Source organism: Canis lupus, chromosome 2 (genome assembly GCF_011100685.1).
Source record: "Canis lupus familiaris isolate Mischka breed German Shepherd chromosome 2, alternate assembly UU_Cfam_GSD_1.0, whole genome shotgun sequence".
In the NCBI taxonomy this organism is placed as follows: Eukaryota; Metazoa; Chordata; class Mammalia; order Carnivora; family Canidae; genus Canis; species Canis lupus.
Window position 1 is genome coordinate 78,098,387 of NC_049223.1, and position 22,974 is coordinate 78,121,360.

The 22,974-nt window shown below is 46.8% G+C and overlaps 1 long non-coding RNA gene across 9 annotated transcripts in view; it reads left to right on the forward strand.

The window, feature by feature from the left end:
* Window positions 1–21,530, forward strand: part of LOC119863942 — a 47,379-nt gene extending 25,849 nt beyond the window's left edge. For 3 of the 9 annotated variants that reach the window (XR_005356096.1, XR_005356101.1, XR_005356102.1), the window contains 3 exons: window positions 6,285–6,704; window positions 18,051–18,169; window positions 20,353–21,530. This is a non-coding gene — a long non-coding RNA (uncharacterized LOC119863942). The remainder of the gene's footprint in view (window positions 1–6,284; window positions 6,705–18,050; window positions 18,170–20,352) is intronic. The other 6 variants (XR_005356100.1, XR_005356098.1, XR_005356097.1 and 3 more) reach the window with 4 other exon arrangements.
* The last annotated feature ends 1,444 nt before the right edge of the window (window positions 21,531–22,974 follow it).

Sequence of the window (22,974 nt, forward strand, 5' to 3'; positions counted from 1 at the left end):
ACATAAAAAAGTGAAAGAAAGAAAGAAAGAATAATTTAAAAAGATAAAAATAAAATAAAAATAAAAATAAAACAAACAAAATAAAAAACAAATAGGCTTACACAAAAGGGAATTTATTGGCTTATACAACTGGAAAGTCCAAGGATAGATTTTACTTTAGGCATAGCCTGATCCAAAAGCTCAACTGGTGTAACTGGTTTCTTCCTGTATCTCTGTGCTCAGCATCCTTCTAGTAGGCTCTTTCCTCCAGTAGGCTCTCCATCATGGTGACAGAATGGTTGCAGCAGCTCCAGGATCACATCTTTCCAGACTGAAGTCCAGGAGAAGGGAATCATCATCTTTCCTGGTGGCTCTAATACCTGGAATTGAATCTAGTCAGCTGGGACAGCCTGGTTTGGTTCAGATGCCCCTTCTCAGGACCAGTCAGTATTTGTTACCAGAGGGATGCAGTGTGCCAGGTAGCTTAGGCCTATGCAGTTTGAAGTTCAAATTCACAGCCCTGCTTCCCCAGTTCAGGGTAGAATCCTCCCAGACCAAACCACAGTGAAGGAGACCAGGGAGGAGCAAATTTCCAAATAAAAAGAGAATTGTTGCCGGAAGCAGGGTACTTGGAGTCTGGGCCCCAAACCAGTGAATGCTCAGAACAGGAGGGAGGGTCAGTCCAGTGATGTAAGAACGGACTGCAGCAGGGAGCAGTGCCCTGCTGGGGTTGTTCATTCTGATTGCTGCAGTGGCCTGAGAGCCTGCGACTCTGCCATTCAGTTCTTTGCAACCATCAAAGAGCTTCTTACAGTCCTCTGCTTGCCAGAGGCCTCCGCAGATCTTCTGGGTTGTCTCCACAGAGATCCATCAGAAGGGCCGGAAGGAGCTGGGATGGATACAGGTTGCCTAGGAGCATACCTGTCTCCTTGTCCACATCTTGGTCACATGCTGCCATTTAAGCAGAAGATTCATTTCATTTTAGAAACTGTTGCAGCGGTATATTTGGAGGAAGAGGTTGTGAATTTGGCAGGATCTTCTACCTGTTTAGGCTCATGGGGATTTCATTCTTTCTTGATTTATTGTTATAAAAATTAGTAGTGCCTAGGTGGTACAGTTGGTTAAGCATCCAACTCTTGCTTTCAGCTCAGGTCATGATCTCAGGGTGGTGGGTATCAAACCCCACGTGGGGCTCCCCGTTCAGCAGGGTGTCTGCTTCAGATTCTGTCCCTCTGACCCTCCCGCCCCCACCTGCTTGTAGGCACACATGTGCATGCGCTCACTCTCCAAAATAAATAAATGAATCTTTTTTTTTAAGTGGGTTAAAAAACAAAAGACCAGCAGATTCTTTTTTAGTTTTCTCATCATTTTTATTTATTGCACAAATAACATCACAACCACAATAAAGGAAGAATAAAAGATGGGGAAGCGAGCAGGCTACTGTAAATGTCTCTTTAAAAAAGACACACGGCCCTTGGCAGACGTGTCAATGTCTTCAGTTTATCTCTTAGCCTCTAAATGCATACTTGTCAAAAAAAAAAACAACCCACCTCATTTTGTAATAACACCAAGAGGCACATTAGTACAAAGTGCAGGGTACCTCTGGTGAAGTTTTTAATAAGTAAGTACTGGCTAGACAAGAAAAGCTGTAGTCCATACTCATCCAATTTAAGGAGGAGGAGCCTGAGGAGAGCGGAAAGGAATCTGTATAATGTGTTTTTACTTTCTGCCTCCAGGCATTTCTTCTACTGCATAGTCTCCCATGAGAAAGTGATGCAAATCTTTCTAAACGGTTTTCTATCTACTGATGTAATCTCTTGAGAGCTGGTGCGATCCCCGAGCTCTCAACTTTCTGCAAACTCCATAGAACCAAGGAAATATTAAATACATATTTGTTAAAAAAAATAAATACATATTTGTGAATGAGGATGATGAACTGTTTTGTGATGACCTTGGCCGAGAGGGGGATGGGCCCATGCAGGACACTCTCATGGAAAGATTGCCATCTGACAGATTAATCTACTTTGATACAGGTTCCTCCCTCCCCCCACCCTCCGCCTCCGGCGCTTTTAAGTCTTTTTAACAATTCATGGCCCACCTATTAATTTAACGTGATTGAGACAAACATTTTCAGACTGTAATTGAAAGAGCATAGCTTTTTCAAATGTGTGGGGAAGACTAGTATTTGCAAAGCCTCTGGACATCGGGAACATCTGACAGGTATGCAGGTGGTAAATTGAATAAATAGGATCTATGATGTGCTGGAAAGTGGTTTCTGTAAATAGGAAATTAATGTTGCCCGCAATGAGTCAGATCTGAAATAACGGTGTTTAAAACTGTTGACTCCCACTCAGGTATTTTAAGGACTGAGTCAGCCATCCTTAACCCTTTTCAAAATGCAAGGTACTAGAATATGACAGGCTGCGACCCTGAAGCATTATCGGTCCCCTCTGGGTTCATTTGCATAATATGCACACACGCCAGTATAATCAACATTTATCAGCTCATGCCCTTCAACATTAATGGAGCCGTTTCCTGAATGCTTCTGAGGAGATGTCTTTTCCCTGTCTCTCTGCCACGCAGCCTCCAGTCAGCCGATTCGCCTTCCTTTCCTGTTCCCGTGAAGATGCTCCTGGCTAAGCAGAGAGAAACTCTAGCCTGCTGCTCCATCTTCCTGGCCCCCCACACTCATTGCAGCATCCTGTGGCCACTTTGGTTGAGTGCCCCCTCCGATGAACTATGTTCTTTCTTTTCAGGCCTTCGTTTTCCTGAGAATTGAAAAATCCTCACAAGTGTATGGAAGTGTTATTTATTTATTTATTGTTTTATTTATTTTTTTTAAAGATTTATTTATTTATTTGACAGAGAGAGAGAGAGAGAACACAAGTAGGCCGGGGAAGAGGGAGAGGGAGAAGCAAGCTCCTCGCCTAGCAAGGAGCCTGATGTATCCCAGGACCCTGGGATCATGACCTGAGCAGAAGGCAGATACTTAGCCAACTGAGCCACCCAAGCACCCCAGCATATGGAAGTTTTAAGACACTCTTCTTTACAGTGACTTTTTTAAATGCAAGCATTTCCTCCTCATAATAATGATGTCATTAATTATATAGCATAAGCCCCTACACGTGGGAACCCGTATCAAACAGGCTTTTTGTTTGAAGCAGCGCCCTTTTCTGCTTCTGCAGGTGCTTTGTTAAGCGCAGACAACAGTGAATTGCACACCTCCCCTCTCCCTCTTAATCACACTGTGTCTACACCTGTCCTTGCTCTTTGGGGAGCAGGGCTCTGACTGCAGCGCTCCTCCAGCACCCCCCCCCCCCGACCCCAGCCCTGTGTAGTCAATATTCCCCTAGTTGGTCCCTGCTCTGTGGTGGATGTGGGTAATGCCTCCCCACCGTGCTCTCTTCGTCAGCCCTGAGCATTTCAAGTGAAAGCGTGCTTGGCGGGAGCAGATGTGTGCTGTGCACCCACCCTGGCTCATCCTCATTAGCTGTCTTTCTTCAAGGCCAAGCACCAGGGAAGTGCAAGCTCCAGCCCTGCTGCTGATGCTGAAAGCCGGATGTTCCGATGATGTTCGGATGCGCGCAGATTTCTCCCTGAGCAGCTGTTTCGTTCTGTTTTCCTCCTCTGCATCTCTTGAACCCATTTTCAGAAAATAACATTCCTTTGATGCCTGAGCCAGGGATGCTCTAAATGTTGGGGTACAGCTGTTTGTCAAATGTCCGTCGTGCAAAAGGCACCTGCTCTCTACTGCATCTTTTAATCCCCCTACCAACTCGTGGAGTCCGAAAGACCTGGGATTGAATGCTGGCACTGCCACTCACAGCTGTGTGACCTCAAGTACCCCAAGTGACCTCTCTGAGCTTTATTTCCCTACCTGTATAATGAACGTAATAATCCCCCCTCCATAGGATTGCTGTGGGATTTCAGCAGGATGGTTACTGTAAAGCCCTTCACGCCGTGCCCTGGCATATAATAAACGCTTAGGAAGGGATAGCTATTATCACAGAGAGTTTGAACTTGGCTGGGTTACTTGACTTATCCAAGGTTATGCACCTAGCAAGTGACAGAACTGAGCTATGGATTCAAATCTTTATCAGGTTTCCTTTTCTCTCTCTCCTCCTTCATTAGGAAGGCTGCTGTGTCTGTGCCAGAGCACCACGAAAAAGCAACTGGAGCTCCTGGGTACTTTGGCAGTGAGCTATGCAATTAAACTCCAAGGCTGATAATAATAAAAAAATTATAATATGATAGCTAGTATCTATTGAGTACCCACCATGTCGGGGCGGGGGAGAAGTGTGCTAGCCAATTGGCAGCCTCCTCTAATCTCTTAAACAGTGTTCTCCAAAATTCAGTCATTTGCGTCCTATCTTCACGATTTTTACCACTTTCTGTATGCCACCTATATAGCACTGTCTTACTTAGCTGTCATTAAAATCAATTCCCATTATTACTTAAATAAGCGCACTTGAAAAATAAAAAGCTGTTGCCATCACTGGAAATTGAAAGCCAGCATCTTTTACCATAAACAGAAGGTGACCAGGAATATAAATACAATAAAAACAAAGCAGTATTGTCAGGGTCCAGCCAGATGATGCTCTGGCCCTGAGGCCTGTTCTCTGTTCAAAAGGGAGATTAGCAAGTGTTAGAGAAGCAGTCAGTAAAGACATGCTGGAACCAGACAGGTAGTTCTTCTGGCCTCAACTGGAACGCCTGGAAGAGAAGGTCCTCATGTGTGATGCCATGTTCTTCGACGCCCTGTCAGGATGCCACCTGCTATTTTTTTTTCACCAGTCTCTGTGTCTCCTGCTGAGGGAAACATTGCCACGTGAGGGGCTTGCGGGGAGCTGTTGGTGCCCCATACTATGGATGATGGTGGCTCAGAGAGGTCGTCACATCCTTTACCCAAGATCATGCATCTAATAAATGATAAAAGATAGAGTTAGAACCAAGGTCTTTCTCAATAGAACATGAGAGAAATGTGTCAGACTTCAACAACCTCGAGGATGGGGTCTACCCCGGGGGTGTCAGAGAGCTTGCTTGAGTTTTCTGTTACAAGTTCATGGTCATGGAGCTCATTTGGTTGTCAAGATCCTTAGCAGCCGAGGAGGCCCTGACACCCTTGGGGAGATGGGTGGCCTGGGTGCCTGCAATTGGCCAGGAAGGGGATCCATGTGGATGGCAGTCACCGCCGCTGGATGTTGAGCTGTGGCTGTGCACCTGCTGCCTCCCTGCTAGAAGGAAGACTGGCTGGGTATGTGATGCGACAGGCAGAGGGGAGAAGGTGGCGGGACCTGTCCTGGGTCAGGTGCTGTCCTAGGCATGCCAAGGTCAGTGATTGGAGACACTGGAGCAGTGGAAAGAGGAGAAGCCCTAGTTCAAATCCCAATTATTCCATTAAATCACTTACTGTGGTAAATGTGGGGAAATGCTCACCTTTTGTCCCTCACTTTCCAATCTGAGAAACAGGGATGATGCTTATCCTCCCTCACAGGGTTCTCTTGAAGATGAAATGAGCTAAAGCTTGAGTATCTAGCAACTCACTACCTGCTCATCAAATAATAGTTTTCTCTTGACCCTCCTCCCCTCCAGACTGGCCCTAGATGCTTCTCTAAATCCTCCTGCCCTTCCCAGCCCCACCGTCCTGAAAACGGATATAATTTTGAGGACCTGGGTCAACCCCTTGCGTCTTGGCTATGTGATGGGAACATAATGTCCCTCACAGATTGAGAGTGCCTTTACCGTTTGTAGTGGTTGGTCATCTCCAACCAATCGTGTATTATAGCCTGGTGAGGGGTTTTTGTTTTTCTTCCTTAGGAAAGGTTTGGGCTTTCTGCCTGTTACCATTCCCATGAGAGAAAACATCATGGCATCTGGCCTTTGCTGAGGCTACTATGCTCTGCTGTGTGGCCTTTTCTTCCTCTTTCTGGCCAGACTCATCAGACCAGCTTTCTTGGGCTTGGGATATTGGAGCGGAGTGATTCTAGGAATTGCCTGCCATCCTCCTTCTGGGTTTTGCCTGACAATGCAGGAAGGGACCTGGCAGACAGGAAGTAGTTGTTTTCCATGACACAAACCTCCAAAGGATAAGGCTGTGTGGCCAAGACCAGGTATTGCCCTGAGGGCCTCCAGTGAGGTTGTGCTATATGAATTCCAGTTCCACCTTGCTCATTCCTTCTCAATGGAGTAGTGGGTTTCTACAAAACTGAGGAAGAAACCTTTATTTAGTAGCATGGACTTAGGTACACTATCTCATGCACTTCTTTACATTCCCATGAAATGGGCTTTATCATCTTTTTTCACAGAGGAAGATATGGAGATGCACAGAAGTTCAGCAAGTTATGGAGATCACACATCCAACGGTGACAGGGCTGGGAGGCCACCCCCTGTCATGCACCATGCTCGGAAACCATCTCTTCCTTTTAGATTCTGCAGGAGCCAGCTTGGGACTGAAATCAGGCCCTGTAGAGCCACCCCAGCTCTCAGCTCCGTGAGATGGGCACCTGACTCTCCTCTGCCTCCTCCGACCATCTTCAGTGTTCACCAGGGGTGGTCCAGAGCCCCCTTTCCAGTAAACCTTCTTGTACAAATCTCTATCTCTGGATCTGCTTCCTGGGAAATCAAGCTGTTAGCGGAAATATATCCAGTGTAGATGTCCATACTCTGATGCCCCAGCACCGGGGGCATAAGCCTGCATCTGGCTAATGGGAGACAGAGACTTGCTGGTGAGCCATGGGGCCTGGATTAGAATCTTACTGTCCACGTCTCACAGTGGTGGGCTCTTGCGGATTGATCAGCCTTCCCACAACCCCGGCTTCAGTATCTATAACAGGAGCATAACAGTAGCCTCCATCTCATTGGCTGTGGCAGGCGAGGTGGCTGATGCATTAGAATAGAGCTTGGCACATGGCAACGGGCAGTGAATGTTGCATCACTAGTTGCAGGTGCCGTTGAAAGCACCTTCATTTTCCCAGATTCCTCGGTCTCCTTGAAATCACACTCTTCTGGTTCACCTGCTTCTCTCAGAATTTGCCCTCAGTTTGCTCTGTGCCTCCTCTTCCTCCTCCTGCCTCTCAATTCGGGTATTCTCCAGGGCCTGGCCTTTTGCCTGCTCCCTCATTTCTCCCTTTCCCGTGTTCTCTCTCTCTCTCTCTCTCTCTCTCTCTCCACTCTCTCCCACTGTGCTGGAAAGTGGCCTGTAAGCCCTCCAGTGCTGTGAATAGCCCTCCAAGTGAGCTGCCTGTTTTTGGTTTTTGCTTTTTTAATGCTTCAGTTTTTGGGGAGGATGGGCAGTCCTGTCATTTGCACCAATAACTAGAGCATCTCCCGTTTTGGCTCCAAAAGTCAGTCTGTCAAACTTGTGAATTGCGTTAGCGATTTTGTTTTCGACTTATGCCCTTGAGTAAGGGCACCCGCCCGTCTTGTAATATGTGCTATTGTCAAGGCTGATAACGCACAGAAGGCAAGAGGAGGGAGAGAGAAAGGTACCCACCATTTGACGTTCTATGACAAGAGACAGGATAAAGAGCTTCTGTGAAAGTCCTAGAATAATGAGGACAATGAGCCATTATTCTCAGGGCTTCATTTTTAGACTGTTGTGGTGAGCTCCTGAAGTCTCAATTGTTTACATATGAATTATGAGACTTCCAGGAAAGCCTAAAGCCCATGAAAATTATACCCGAGAAATTGTACCAATGGCCTTGTGTTTCAGGTTCAATTGATCTCAGTTAAATCAATGAAAACGTATTTTCTGACTTCAGAGGTTAAAGAATGTGTTTCTAGGAGAAGAGGAAGAGAGCGACTGAGCAGAAAGAGGCGAGGAGTGGAGGAGATAGGAGCTCACATCTGCATGCTCAGCATTTGACAACTGTCTTTTCAGCCAGAAAACCTTCTTTTTTTTTAAGGATTTTATTTATTTATTCATGAGAGACACAGAGAAAGGCAGAGACAGAGGCAGAGGGAGAAGCAGGCTCCCTGTGGGGATCCTGATGCAGGGCCTGATCCCAGGACCCCGAGATCACGAACTGAGCCAAAGGCAGTTGCTCAACTGCTGAGCCACCCACGTGCACCAGCCAGAAAACCTTTGTAAGGAGAGAGTCCTTCACTCCCACTCTACAAGTAAGGAAACAGAGACTCAGAACAGAGAAAGACCCTCCCTGAGGCCATGTGCAAGGTGGTCTGCACACCCACCTGCCACTGGCAGGGCTGATTGGTGTAGGAGTAGGACGCTGTGATGGCATCATAACTTCAAGATGATCTTCAGTCAACTTCATCTCTGTCATCACCCTTGTGACATGTAGGGGCAAGCCAAACAAGACATTTCTATGTAGTAGTGACTTTGATTTGTTGAAAACACAAATCAGTGAAAGTTTTGTGATGAATGGATACCTATCCCCCCCTCCCCCACACTCCCCTGGATTCACACAAGGCCTTCTGAGGGCTTTTGTACATTTTTGTACATTCTTATTTGTACATTCAGTTTTGTACATTCTCATGCTCTCTAGGGTTCCATCCGGTGTAGCCAAATGGATTGAACTTGCTTTCAATCTACACTCGTAGCTTAGAAAATTCTGGATGTGGAGTGAGGTTATAATATCTGGGTACAGGGATTAAGGCCCGGGGCTAGCCAATCAGTGAGATCCTCCCATTACATGTGCACACTACAACTGCAGGAGGTGACCAGTGCCGGACTCCTGTGACCATCTCAGGTGACCTCAAAGAGAAACCCAAAACAGGAAGAACCAGGAAAACACTTAAGTGGATGCATGCCGGCAACGTTTCTGAATGACCGAAGCATGATGTATCAAGACCGCTAAGGGCATTTTTCGTGTCTATGTCGAAATCAGTAGGCCTTGATTTTTATAGCCAAATTATACCTTGTGATGCGCAATTGCAGGACTGTTTGCAAACATGTATGCCCCATCCCCCTTTTGCACATAATCCCCTGCAAACTGACAGGTTTTGGAGCAGTTCCTTCAGAGCGATCTGAAATATTGTCTCCCCAGTAAGACAACGAATAAAGCATTTACTAACCTAGTTTCAGGTTGGCTTTTTTTTTTTTTTTCAGCTGACACGTGTGTGGAAAATTCTTGCTTCTATGAGGAGCCTTACCAAATAATTTATTTGATGCCAGTTTTATGACTGCTGCAAACCCAGGAAGAGAAAGAGAAATTATTTTGAAGGAGAGAGTTTAGGAAATAAATAAAGACGTTTTCTTTCCTCTGTGCTTGATTTTTTTTTTTAAATCTTAGCGGTTGGAATTTGGTGCTTGTGGTTTTGAAGGCTAAAATTCCCAAAACTTTATGTAGGACTTCTGTGGGGGCACCGAGCTGGCTGCCATCCCCCAGTCTGTTCCACTGAGTGTGACCAGAGCACTTCATATTGGTGGCTGAACGGAACATATTACCTAGTGAACACCTGCCCCCAGCTCACAGCAAACAGCTCAAAGTGAAGTACTTCCAGAGTAGAGTGTGTGCAAGGGTCTTTGCTTGTCTTATTGTGGTGTTGCAAAGGCATGGCCCTGGGTTTCCATGAATCTTAGGTTTGAGAGGTCTTTCCAAGATCCTTCCTGGTTGCCTGAAGTCCAAGGGTTTCATAAGGTCAGAGAAAGTCATCCAAGAGAATTTTCATGAGCAGACTAAGCCACAAGCATCAATTTTGTTTTCTGCCTTTATTCCTGCCTGCGAAGTATTTTCCAATTATGTTTCCGTGTTATTCTTAACCAAGCGGTTCTCTGTGCTTTATTGCCTTGGACTTCCTAAGCACGGGATTGAATCATTTGTTCCCTCTATCTGGAAGTCCACTCTCGGGAACGGAGTCTATGCTCTGGCCTTGGGTTAAGGGAGCCATTTACATTTCTTGCAAGTGTCCTGTCCAAACTGCCTCCACCTTGGCTTTCCAGTTCGCACCCCTCTCAGGTTCTGATTTAAAAGCACTTAATTAGGATGCTAATTAGAACCTAATCGGGCTGCTAATGAAGTAGTTGACAGCCCAGATCAATTAAAAAGGGGAAAAAACATCCCTGGCCTTTTGTTTGCAGCCTCTACAGGAGATGACATTCTCTTTTTAATTGCTTTGAGGCAGGCTGCGTGTGAACCAATCAGCCCCTGTGGTTGCTGCTGGTCTCCTGGTCACGTTGTCTCTCCTGGCCAGAGGCAGCTCTGCAGAGAAGGTGTGCAGTCGGACTTTGCAAAGCAAGCTTTCTCCCTTTTTGTGTGCTTGAAGCTCTGTAAATCTCACACTTCCAAGAGGACTGCTCTGCCTACCTGTCCCTGCTTCTGGCCACCGACTTAGTCCATACACACGCAGCTACCTAGAAAAGTGGCAGTGAGCACTAAAACCAAATAAATGTTTAAATAATAATCCTGCTCCTCCTCCTCCTTTTCCCCCCTGCTAACCTGGAGGCTAGAGAATTTTGGTGATGACTTTCGTAGAAATAACAATAGTGGGTGAGAGCTGACCTAGCAAGCATTACTCAGTAAAACACAAGATTGCTTTCTAGACTGCAGTCATCTTGGGAACATGTGAGATTTGCAGTGAGGCCAGGCCTGCAAACTGAGAGACAGTCCTGATGAGGGGAAGCAGGCCAGGGGATAAAGACTGAGGAGAGGGGTGGCCAGGGAAGCAGACATCAGAGGGTAGCGCATGCTTGCCCAAAGAAGAGAGCTATGTAAGTGGTTTAACAAAATATATACTTCGTAATGCGTGTTGAGCATCTATTGTGTGCCAGGCGCTCTGCTTAGCTCAGGTTACGAAGCAGTGAGCAAAACAAGACAGACAATAAACAAATGATTGTAGATAAATTAAATGTGCTCAGTGCTGCCAAAGACCAATCCTGAGCACTCCAGGCATGTCCTGTACAGACGCTGCAGATCGCCCTGAGGAATAAAGCTGCAGCTGAGAAGTGAAGGTCAAGTATGAGATGGCTGGGCAGTGGGGCCAGAACAGTCCCCCTTGCAGGAATAGCATCTGTGAAGAGGGGAGCCCGGCTTTTGTTCTAGGAGCTAAGAAAGGTCTTCAGTGCTAGAGCAGAAAGAAGGGAAGGAATTCGTGAGTTGAGGCTAGGGCTTTGCTTAGTCATTCATAGCCTTTTAAGCCACAGGAAGGATTTGGACTGTAAGGGGCTATGAGGAAGGCATTAACAGCTTTTAAGCAGGGGATTCTTCGGATCAGTATGCGTGCTTGAAATATCCCAGCATCTGTGTGGGGGACTGATCAGAAGGAGTCCAGATGGGGAGTGAGGGGATCAGTGGTTTAAGTGGACGTCAATGGTGGCCTGAGCTGGGACGCCAGCAGTGGGGACGAGTCGAGGTGGGTAGGCTTGAGAGGCCTTTTGAAGAAGGAAGAGGCAAGAGTTGCTGGTTAATTGCATGTTGGATGCAAGGAAGAGGAAGTGGCCAAGACTCCTTCCTAAAAGTATGGTTTGAGCAGTGGCTTTACTGTGGGACCATTTACTGAGATTAGGAATGACAAGGAGAGAGTAGACCTGGGGGTAAGGGTAGGACAATCATAAATCCAGTCTTGACAATGTTTAGTGTGAGGCATCAAAAGGCGATGTCAAGGAGGGCAATAAGATCGGAGGGTCTGGAGCCCGGATGAGCTGGAGACGAATGAGAGGTTGGCCAACTGTAGGCCATAATCTGGGGAGTTCCACAAGATTCTCTTGCAGGGGGAGGGAAACCCCTCCTTTGAGAGGAAGCTCAAATCCAGAGGAATTCCAACATTAAATGGTCTCTGAGCAGAGGAGGAATATGGAATCAGCCAAAGCAACTATAAAGGAGCTGCCAGAGACAAGAGGAGGAACAGGGGATGATCTTCTTGGGGATGGTTTTTGTATTCAAGGCTTTCTGTGAGGAGATCATTGTGAACTGACAATCACTCAGTAGTTTTCAAAATCATTTAAGCAACAGAAGTCCCCTGAGAGCAAACCTTCAGGAGATGTCACCTGGAGAGGTGGGGGCTGGCCTTGAGGTCCTGCTCGCTCTACCTTCCTCTTGTCACCCCACCTCCCACCTCTGAATCCCAGGCTCTGAAGAAGGGCATTGGAACAGCCCTGCCCTAGAGGATACTCGCTGGTGCATCAAAGTAAGACCTACTTCTTCCCCCGATCCTCTTCAAGGGCGTGCACCACTCTACCCCATAAACCAACCAAAGACCTGATTCCTTTGCATGGAGGGAGCTCAAGGGATCTGACCTCTGCATTGCTCCAGATTAAAAGTATCAGGGGGCCCCTTATGAGACACCACACCTTCTTCCCCCATTAATAAATGCCTCATAATCCTTAGAAGCTCAGCTTAGACATCACTGGCTTCGTGAACCTTCTTCGGGCCCCCAATTCAGAACGGATTATGCCTCCTCTGTGGGGCTGCTTACTGCACTCCTCACATGGACGACTTGGTTATTTATTTACACACCCTTTTCCTCCATCAGACTTTGAGTTTCTCAGGGCAGGGACCAAGTCTTTACACCTCAAAGCCAGGATAATGCCTGGCACAGTGTAGGTGTTGAATCAATGTTTGCCCAATTGGATTAAATTACATTGAATTAAACTTGGAAGGGCCCTCAGATCGGCTACGGTCCTTCCTTCTCTGAGATAAAGGTGAGAATAAGCTCCAGCTCTTTGCTGGCAGAAGTGATTCTGGAATCCCGAGTCCTGATTTCCAGTCCAATTTTCTTAGGATCCTTTCTTCAGTGCTCAAGAGTTAATAGCGCTGAATAAATATGGCAATGTTGGAGAGAGAACCCCCTGGTCTGCGAGCTGTAGGTGGCTCTCGCTGGTTTAAATGGCATTATCTCCGTAGCATCCACCAGGCCCACGGTGTAAAGTGGCTTTCTTTGGAGTCATTTTTCATAAGTAGAAGTGTGACTGTCTCTCCTACTTGTCCTCACCACCTGTCATGGCTCTGGCTCCTTCACAGATTCCCCGTCACTTTTAATTCTTACCTTCAAGAAAGAGCCCGCTTCTCACATTTTCTAGTGGAGATGCTTTATTTGTTTTCTTTTAATCTCCTTTTTACAGGATTTGGCCCAAGGATGGTTCCAATATAAAGGCTCTGGAGCTTTCTCTGTGTGGACAGGGCTAGGGAATTCCTTGCGGGGGAAGCAAAATTGGCCTCCCTTCCTGGAGCCTGAGTAACAGTTCTTTTTTCGGAAGACTAGGTGAGAAAGGGTTCTCAAGAGCCATCCTTGAGGAGAGAAGCTGTAAACATTTCTCGTTCACCATCAGTGGCGGCAGGGTTCTGACCCTCAATTTAGAAGAAACGGGCGCAAGGCGCCAAGAAGCTGGATGCTCACTTCTCTCCCACTCACAAAGGACCTGGGTCAGTTGTTGGTTTCCCTTCAGATCCCCCCTTCTTTAACCATTCTGCCCCCCTGGGGTTCAGCCAAGAATTACTGCCAGCCTACCAATCCTGCTGAGGAAGCGGGGGAGGCAGAGGGAAGGAAGAGCCAGGGCTCAGGACTCAATCTCACCTTCTTCTTTTTTTTTTTTTTTTAAGATTTTATTTATTTATTCATGAGAGACACAGAGAGAGAGAGAGAGAGAGGCAGAGACACAGGCAGAGGGAGAAGCAGGCTCCATGCAGGGAACCCAATGTGGGATTCAATCCCGGTTCTCCAGGATCACACCCCTGGCTGAAGGCCGCGCTCAATCCCTGAGCCACCCAGGCATCCTTCCATCCCACCTTCAAGCTGCAGCTCTACCACCTACCTGTGGGATCCGTCCCTTAACCTTGGGGACACTCCGTGTCCTCCTCTGCAGACTGAGATTGAGAGCACCTCCCTGGCAGGCTAGCTGTGGCGATTGGCAAAAATGTACATAAAACCACCCGCAGTGTGTTTGGCCCATATGGTCACCTGAGAAACGTTCATTATTAATAAGCCAGATTATTTTTTTTCAGGGGAAATCATTCATTTTCCTTGCTTTCATCCTAGTGGCACACCCCAAACCGCTATGATCGATCCTATAATATCCACTGTGTGCATGGACGTGAGCGCCTGGTGCCATAATGGCTTGCTGTTTTGAATTGCAATTGTTTGAATGCAATTGTTGTTGTTAATGTTGAATGTTGTTATTGATGGGACAGTCTCTTTTCAAGATAGATTCTTGCATGATAAGTAGTTACTTGTAGCTGAACAGGTCCAGAGAAAGAAACCTAGATTGCTTTACGAATTTGGCCTGTTTCGGGTTTGGAAAATGTGGATTAATCTGTCAAAAGAAAAAGAAAAAGTATTTAACCAATGGGGACACTTGGACTAATTGAGTGTGGATTCTGTAGCTACTCGGGGTATCCTTGGCAACTGTTTAGGGGAGCGCTGAGCTTCCTAGAGCTCTGCTTTCAGATGGAGGACACACAAAGGTTATCCTTTCAAAGCTCTCTGTGTCTGTCAGCTAGTGTCTGCAGGCAATATGTGTTTTTGAGAGAGCCTGATGGATTACAAGGAAGATGTGGGTGGCCAGATTCTTTGCTTTGCATAGAAATATTACACTTTTTAAACTAATGTCTGATCTTGATAGTTCTCTGGTTAAGAGGTACCCTATAACAGTATCTTAACCTTGGCTTAAGAGCAAACAGAAAGGTTACTCTTTCTTTGCATCTTTATGCTGGAAGCTCATGCTTTTCTATTCACAGGCCTTCCCTGAAAGAGCTCTGCTACTTGAATGGGCCATTGATGACGTCAAATACAATGATGGGACTCTATTTTTTCTTTTACTTTTTTTTTTTCCAGTATTGAGTATTTGCTGGAAACTATTTTGGTACATCCTAGTTGCACATGAGAGTATACAAAAAAAAAAAATTAGGAACACCAAAGAAGTTCAAGACTTTCATTTCAGCCACCTGAAATGTCTAGCAATGAAGTCCTGGTTAAGGGGTTTTAGAACACACCAGACGATGCAGTTTCACACAGCCGCTATAAGTTGTACTCATGGGAAGTTTTTAATGGGACACGTGGGGAAATGCTTGTGATGTAATGTGAAAAAGGGCATAAAATCATATGTTAGTTCTGATCTTGGCTTCACCAAAATAAGACATGAAGATGAATGAAGTCTGAAGGGATGTGTGCCAAGCTGATAATCATCCCCAAGTTGTGCTTGTGTGTGGGACTGTGATTTTATCTTATTTTTTTTATATCTTCTCATCTGTTTTTTTTTTAACTTTTCCCAGTACACATTAAATACTTCAAGTAAGAAGCTATTTTGTTAAATAACAAAGGTAAGGACAAAATTCTCATAGGTTCTCATAGGTTCCTGGAGGTGATAGCGGTAGCGTTTTTAAACTAGAAATTGGTAACGAGGGATAACCGTTGGATATTAATGTTTAGCACTTACATAACATTTCATGGGAGGCTTTTCGGGTGTTTTATAGCGCCTGAGCTCTCATTTTCATACCATCCCCGTGTGGTAGGCAGCAGGAGTTGTAACGATTTTGTGCACTTAAAAAAAAAAAAAAAGAGCAGGTGCTAAATGAAGACGGCATTTTGCTTGCTTCTACAGATGTTTTTTAGCTGTGAGATTAGACCCTGTGTGAGGACATTTGCCACTGCGCCTCATTCACAGATGCATAGGTGATCAGGATTGGCAGGAACCCTAGAAATAGCATATAGCCCACTGCCTTGAAAAGAGGAGACAGAGATGAACCCGTGAGCTTACCTAGTGTTTGAAAAGCTAATTCCCACGCTTTCTTGCTCAGCATGGAGAATGTTCCAGAGGCGCTTTTGCTTTTACATATAATCTATTCTTGCTGAAGCCCTTTAAAGGAAAAAGGAGGTAGGGGGGTGCCCGGGTGGTTCAGTAGGTTAAGTGGCTGACTTGATTTCAGCTCAGGTCATGGTCTCGGGGTCGTTAGAGGGAGCCCCGCTTTGGGCTCTGCACTGGGTGTGGAGCCCACTTGAGATTCTCTCTCTCCCTCTCCCTCTGCCCCTCCCCCTGCTTGTTCTCTAAATAAAAGAGAGGGGGCGCAGAAAGGAGGGATACTGAATCATTAAGGTTGGGATTGGAAGTGGGGTAGAAAAAAGGCTTTTGGCAGCCAGAGAAAGTGGCCCCAACTCCTGCTGGCTGAATTTCTACCACGTCCGAGTGTCTGGTGCTTCTCTGGTCTCCTTGTGGCAGTGAGACCACCTGAGCTCTCTCTGTGCCCGCCGCCCACTCCCAGTCTCCCAGATTTCCATGTCACTAGTGTTTCTGACACACCCGCCTGTCTATGATGTTAACTTTCAACTCTAGGAGTCAGGGTATAGAAGAATTTGAAGCTTCTCTCCCTCCCGGTTTCCTGATAGGGTTTTTAAGGGTGATCTGGTTCAAATACAGGGGAGGCAAATGCACACATTCCCCCAGTTACCGTCTCTGCTGTTTTGATCAGTGCTTACCTGAGGATGGACTTTCTCCCATAGCACCCATGAGTTCACAGGGATTCCAGAAAGGGCAAATATTAGTGCAGTAATGCTACTTTTTGGAGTTCAATAGATACCTGGTTTTGAATGGAGGTTCTCCCTGTGGCTAGTAGACCCTCAATTCTTTGGAGTGCAAACAGAAGGTGACGAATGAGAGCGGCAGCAGCTATATTATTAGTCAGGAGTAATAAGGAAATCTGGAAATATCAGTGCTTAATAAGGCAAGCACTGATTTTTCTTTTTTTTTGCAAAATCTGCTGGGTAACATCTGGGCACTTCTCTATCTGATGACTCTGGGAGGTAGGCACCCTCCATCTAGTGTCGCTACATCTCAATATGTGACATCCAGGATCATAAGGTCAGAGAGGAGAGAGCTAAAAGGTCATGGACTAGCTCTTAAGTGTTGTGGCCAGAAATGACACATGGCACTTCCATTCATATTTTATTAACTCGGACAGGCCACACACGGCTTTGCTGGACCGCCAGGGGATTGGTCGTTCAGCACACACGGGCTTCTGAGTGAGGGCTAGATGTCTCTGGTGCCTGATGGATCTCAGCTGAGCCTCTCCTGTGGACCAAGCACTGTTGTAAATGCTTTACATGTTCATCCCAGTCGATCCTCAATCTTAGGAAGTAATCGCTAATGCCTCCATCATACAGATGAGAAACTGAGCCACAGAGAGGTTAGGCGGCTTGCGAGCGTGTCCCAGTTATTAAGTGATGAAGCCAGAATTTTAAAGTCACATAGTCTGGCTCCAGGGCCTTGAGTTTTGAACCTCAGCACTGATTATCCCCCTCACATTATTTCTTCTGGGGGGATTTCTGTAAGATTATAGGCAATGTCAGTAAAACACACGGATGGCAGCGACTTCTGTCATTATAGTTGTGGGCTACCTCAAATCCTTTCTCAGTCAAAACAGGGCATAAATAGATGGCTATGTGATAGAGCTTTATTAAAAAGGTATCTCTTTCATCCTGGCATCTGACGTTGCATGGAATGCCTTCATAGAACCTTGCAGAGAAGTATCAAGCAATTACCATTGCATGGGAGTATTTTAGCCAGCCGTGCCCATTCTTACCCATTCTTTGCATGAGAGCAAAGTTTAAATTTTAATTACTGGCCTGCCATGTCTCGTTACTGGAATCTGCAAGGCTGCTCGGAGCAAAATTTAAGGACACAACAGTAGTTTATTTCGTATTTGTTTTAATTAAACACTAGTGCTGGTCTTGACTCATCCTGTAGGTAGTTACAGCAAAAATACCATGTTGTAAAGGGATGTCTGAGCCCTTTCGTGGAACCAGAAGTATATTTGGTGTTGAAGTGACTCCCTGTGCATTCCTGCCATGAGTTAATTGATAGCGCTCCTGCCCCTTTATTAGGAAGCCTCAGCAGCTGGAGACAGCCTGGTGTGGAGGTGAGAAGGCAACACTACCCCCAGGAAAGGGACTGTTCGGAATTCTCTAGCTGTGCATAGACCAGGAAAGGACATCACTGAGGTTATAGAAGGACTAGGGCAGTGAATGGTGTGCATAAACCGGAGTGGCTACGGCTGTTGGTACCTTTCCCCCGTGCCAGGTGGGAGACGGAACACAGACTCTTGGTACTTGAGAAAGATTCCCAATTCATCCCTAATTCTGGGCATTGGGAGATGGCTCCTTTTTATTTCTCATCTTCTTTCTAGTGCCTGGTTTCTGCTTTAGATTGCAGCCCACCGTCTCTGACAAAGGGGGGGTGCCCTCCTAGGAATCGCTGGCTCCCTGAGTTTAATCCCTGTGCTGGGCAATGGGCCAGGAGAGAAAGGTAAGGAGACACCGCCCCAGCGCCAGCCACACACACAGATGGGTAAACAATAAGCTAAGTGAGAGTGAACTTCAAATGTGCTCCATAGAGACACGGGGGAGGAGGGGGGAGTGCAGAGGAGGGGCCAATTAACTCAGCATTGGGCTAAGATTGCTGAATCATGTCTGTGGGTGCCTCATTGTCCTTTGAGACTAATCAGAATCCATAGATATTACTATTTCTAAGAACTAAATAGGTTGCGTTAGGTAATGTAATCCCCCAGTATCATTTTAGCTTCCACTGAATATCATTCTGCAGGATCTTTGGATCAGGTATGGACAATTTAGGCACTGGGAGCTACATTCGCCAGATATTTTTTTTTAAAGATTTTATTTATTCACGAGACACAGAGAAAGCGCGAGCGAGGGAGAGAGAAAGGCAGAGGGAGAAGCAGGCCCCACGAAGGGAGCCCCACATGGGACTCGATCCCGGGTCTCCGGGATCACGACCTGAGCTGAAGGCGGCACTAAACCGCTGAGCCACCCAGGCTGCCCTACATTCGCCAGATATTGGAGAAATATTGGCAGGTGTCTAAAAAGAAGTACTCTGAAGAGTAGCATGAATTCTATGATTACAACGATACCAAAATAGCTACGTGTGTGGCCAGCCTCCAGGTGGGAATACGCACGGTGGTCATTTTATAGTGGTAAGATTACGAATTAATTTTTTATGAAATAGCTTTCCAATATAATATGGCCTTCAACTTAAAGAGAGAAGAACAAATAATTATTCTGTTATATCCCAAACATCACATTTTTAAAAAACCAATGGGAAAAGCATCCATGGTGTGCATCAGAAAGGGAAGCTTTGAAAATAACTCAAGAAAAGTCACTCTTTTTTTAAAAAAAGATTTTATTTATTTATTCATGAGAGGCAGAGAGAGATAGAGGCAGAGACACAGGTAGAGGGAGAAGCAGGCTCTACGCAGGGAGCCTGATGTGGGACTCGATCCCCGGTCTCCAGGATCAGGCCCTCCGCCAAAGGCAGGAGCTAAACCGCTGAGCCACCCAGGGATTCCCCCCCCCCCCCCGCTTTTTTAAAGATTTTATTTATTTATTCATGAGAGACACAGAGAAGAATAGTCACTCTTCATGGAAATTCTGACCTTTGAGCAGAGAACCTCAGAAAGGGGTTTTATAAAACTGAAACACATTTTTAGGGAAATACAGGATGCTTTTTAGGAGTCAATCGATCCTGGTCATCAAGGATTTGCTATTGATATAAAGCAAAACTAAGAATGCTCTAACTTAAAGAAAGAAAAATGACACAATGCCATAATGACATAAATGCCATAAATAAAACTATGTCTCTGTTTGTTCCTTCAGTTATAATATTTGCCCACATGCATGCACAAATTTAACATAACTGTAGACATATTCCCCCCATAAGAGACTGTAAGTATTTTTATGCAATATTGTATTGTTTTAGGTTTTTCTAAAAAGGATTTACTGGCTACATTTTAAACCGTGGTTATCCTGGAACATTTGTTGAAATAAGCTATTTGGTCTTCTCTTTTTAAAAAAATCAAAATTAGGGACGCCTTAGTGGCTCAGCAGTTGAGCGTCTGCCTTCAGCTGGGGTCTTGATCCCTGGGTCCTGGGATGGAGTCCCGCATCGGGCCCCCCCGCAGGGAGCCTGCTTCTCCCTCTGCCTGTGTCTCTGCCTCTCTCTATGTGTCTCATGAAGAAATAAGTAAAATCTTTTTTTTTAAATCAAGATTATAGTTGAAAGGAAAGAATGTCAGTCTTATCTTTGACTTAAAACAGACATGAGGGCAGGTGCTGGTCACAGGTGACCTGGACTCCCTCGGCTCAGGGACGAACTCCATGGCAGGGACTGTGTGGCTGAGGGCGTGCACCCTAAGCTTCTTGCGAATGCTCTAGAGCCTTTGAGCTGTGGGGCTGACATTCTAGGAAGCAGAGCCTCACGGGGAGGTCCAGCACAGAGCCTGCCCCAGAACCTGCCCTCATCCTGGTGAAAATGGGGTACACACGTGGCAACTCAAGGAGATGCGGTGGGGATCAGAGTCCAGGACTGGCCTCGCCTGCCCAACCCTACCCAGCACTTTATCCCTTTAAAACCAGATTGCTTTTTGAAATCTAAGCTCCTGACCAATTCCTGTTCTGCCCTGATTCAACCTGCAGAGTCCGATTGCACCATCTCTGCCTGGTCCTGGAAGAGCGGTAGCCCCACCCCGGCCTTCCCCTTCCCGGCCGGCCAAGTGGAACTGCTGAGCAAATGTCTTACCACCCCCAGGGCCTGGGCCGGGTCCTCCTGCCTCTGTTGGGGGCACAGTGCCATCTAGTGGAAAAAAAGAAGAAAAGCCCCCTCGGTTGCCTTTTTCTTTTTTTTTTTTTGAAATTAGTGGAGCATCATTGAAATAGACCAAAGAAATCAGCTGCCCTCATTTGATATCAAAGAAGCATCGAGAACCAGAGAAGGATATGGACTTCCCGAATGTCACACAGGCAGCCAGAGGCAGCTTCGACGTTACAGATTGTCCGGGTGGACCCTTGGCTCCAGGCTCTTGGAGCTGCATGTACCACGGTAAAGAAACCTGAGGATGAAAGAGCTTCTGGTGTCTGTCGAGTGGCATTGGAGACCTCTGCTGGGGTGGAGGCGAACGTGGGCAGAGATCTCCGTTATTTACTGTCCTATAGAATGCCTGGGCCGCACTCTCTCGGCGACGGGTGCCAGGCCAGAGCAAAGTGAGTCATCCATTTGGCTGCACCCCCTCTTCCCTAAATCTACCCTGAAACTCTGCACAGGATAAGGCCGCGTCTATGATGTAGTGCTACGGAGCAGGAGCAGGAGATCTTGCAGGTTACCTATGTCCTGAGGGAAAAAGAGAAAGAAGTGTGGGCTTCCAGCCCCAGCCCTTCCCCTGCTCTTGCCCTGTCCGCTCTTTTGAGAGCCCAGGAAAAGGTTGGGCCTCTGGTCTCAAGCCTACTTCCCTCTCCTCCCTTCTAGAAATTCCCTGCAAGTCTAAGTTTCCAGGTGCCCAGGTGCACAGGCTACCCAGACCCCAGGAGAGGGATGGGGTGCAGGAGGGGACACCGCACCCCTGTTTCCTGTGCACTAGGAACTGCCTGACCTTGACTAAAGCAGATTGCCGCGAGGAACTGCATACCATGTGGGCTTCTCAGCCAGTCTCCAGCTAAAAGACATGTACACCGAGTAGGCTATTACCCACGATTGTGGAAAATGCACGCTGCATTATTCAGTGTCAGTGTGAGGGATGGAGGGAAAGGTGAACGCCAATGCCTAACTTCATTCCCCCAAAATAAAATCCTAAATGTTGACTCGAAACATATGGCTGTGCTTTGGGATAAATCTTAGTCTAGTTTCTCATGGAGATCCTAAAACAGCAAAAGGATTTCTTGACTGCACTCTCTTCCTTCTGAGTCTGGGCCTTCCCTTGACTCCTGGACCAGCAGCATTCCAGCAAGGAGCTCAAGCCCATCCCGCCCCGACCCGAAGATTGCTGGCAGAGTCCTAAGGAGTGAATGTGAGTATGAAGAGTGTGCTGTTAACCTTTAAGGGTGCTCCTTTCATTTCATTTCTTCAAAGCTGATTAGAGCAGAGGAACTTCTAATGCTGCTTGCTTTTCTAACCCAGGGAGTCTGACTCAGGGACTTTTGTGGACTGGAATGCCCCAAACTGGCCAGGATCTGACATTCCTTCGGTGCCCAGAGCATTGGCTGAGTTCCAGGCAGTATCCCCTGGCCTGATTTACCCCAGGCTGAGTGTTCTGAGGTCTCTGGATGACGGAACAGCCTCCGGACGCCGAGTGCAGGAGGTCTGCTGCCTGGCCGCCCCCAAACAGAGCCCCCCACCCCCAGGGAGGTCCTGCTTCCACCTGCTTCTATCACCTCTCCACCATCAGTGTCTCCTGCCCTCCAAAATTCATTCTCCTCCAAAGCGCTTGGTTAAAACTGGGCTTTGTTGCCGCATCCAGGAATCTGTTGAGATGTAGAAGCATAGACAGCCCTGCTTTTCAGCCCAACACATCCCGGGGGAAGAGGCTATACAGAGGGTCTTCATGATGCAGATTGTATTTTCCCACAGGAATGGTTATAATTGGGGTGCATTGCTCACCAGAGTCCTGGCAGCGAACACATCACAGTGACATCGGGCAGCATGTCATAAAAGCCGACACGTCCCCAAACCTCTGTAATCATCTACCAGATGAAATCTAAGCCCTGACTAGCCTCTCTCTCTTGATTCCAGCAGGGCCTCGGCTCATTACTCAGTGTTCCTGAGCTGTCCCTCCCCAGCCGCACATGCTGGAGCCCCTTTCTTTCCTCTCCTGGCCTTGATCTTCAGGCCCCTAGTTGTGCCCCACGGGCCGGCTCATCTTTCTTCACTGAATCCCTTTAACTCAAAGGCCTTTGAACAATTCACAATTTCCTATGCCCTCCTCTCCCTCCGGCCCGGCAGGACGCGCACACACTGTGGCGGGCGGCCCTCCAGATGGTCACAACAGTGTCCCTCCTGGAGTTGTTGAATCTGGACGGTGATCAGCATGTAAACCAGGTTCCCACATAATGGCTTATAGGTCAGAGCCCTGAAACAGCCTGATACAGCCCAGATCTACGGTGTCTTAAGGTGAATAGGGCATTCGTTTATTCCAAAGATATGACTGATTTCTTTCTATATGCCAGGCATTTCCCAGGGCACTCGGAGCATAGCTGTGACTAAAACAGATAAAAACCCACACAGAGCTCTAGAGGGGAAGGCATAAGTGGCATTTGTCCAATGAGTAG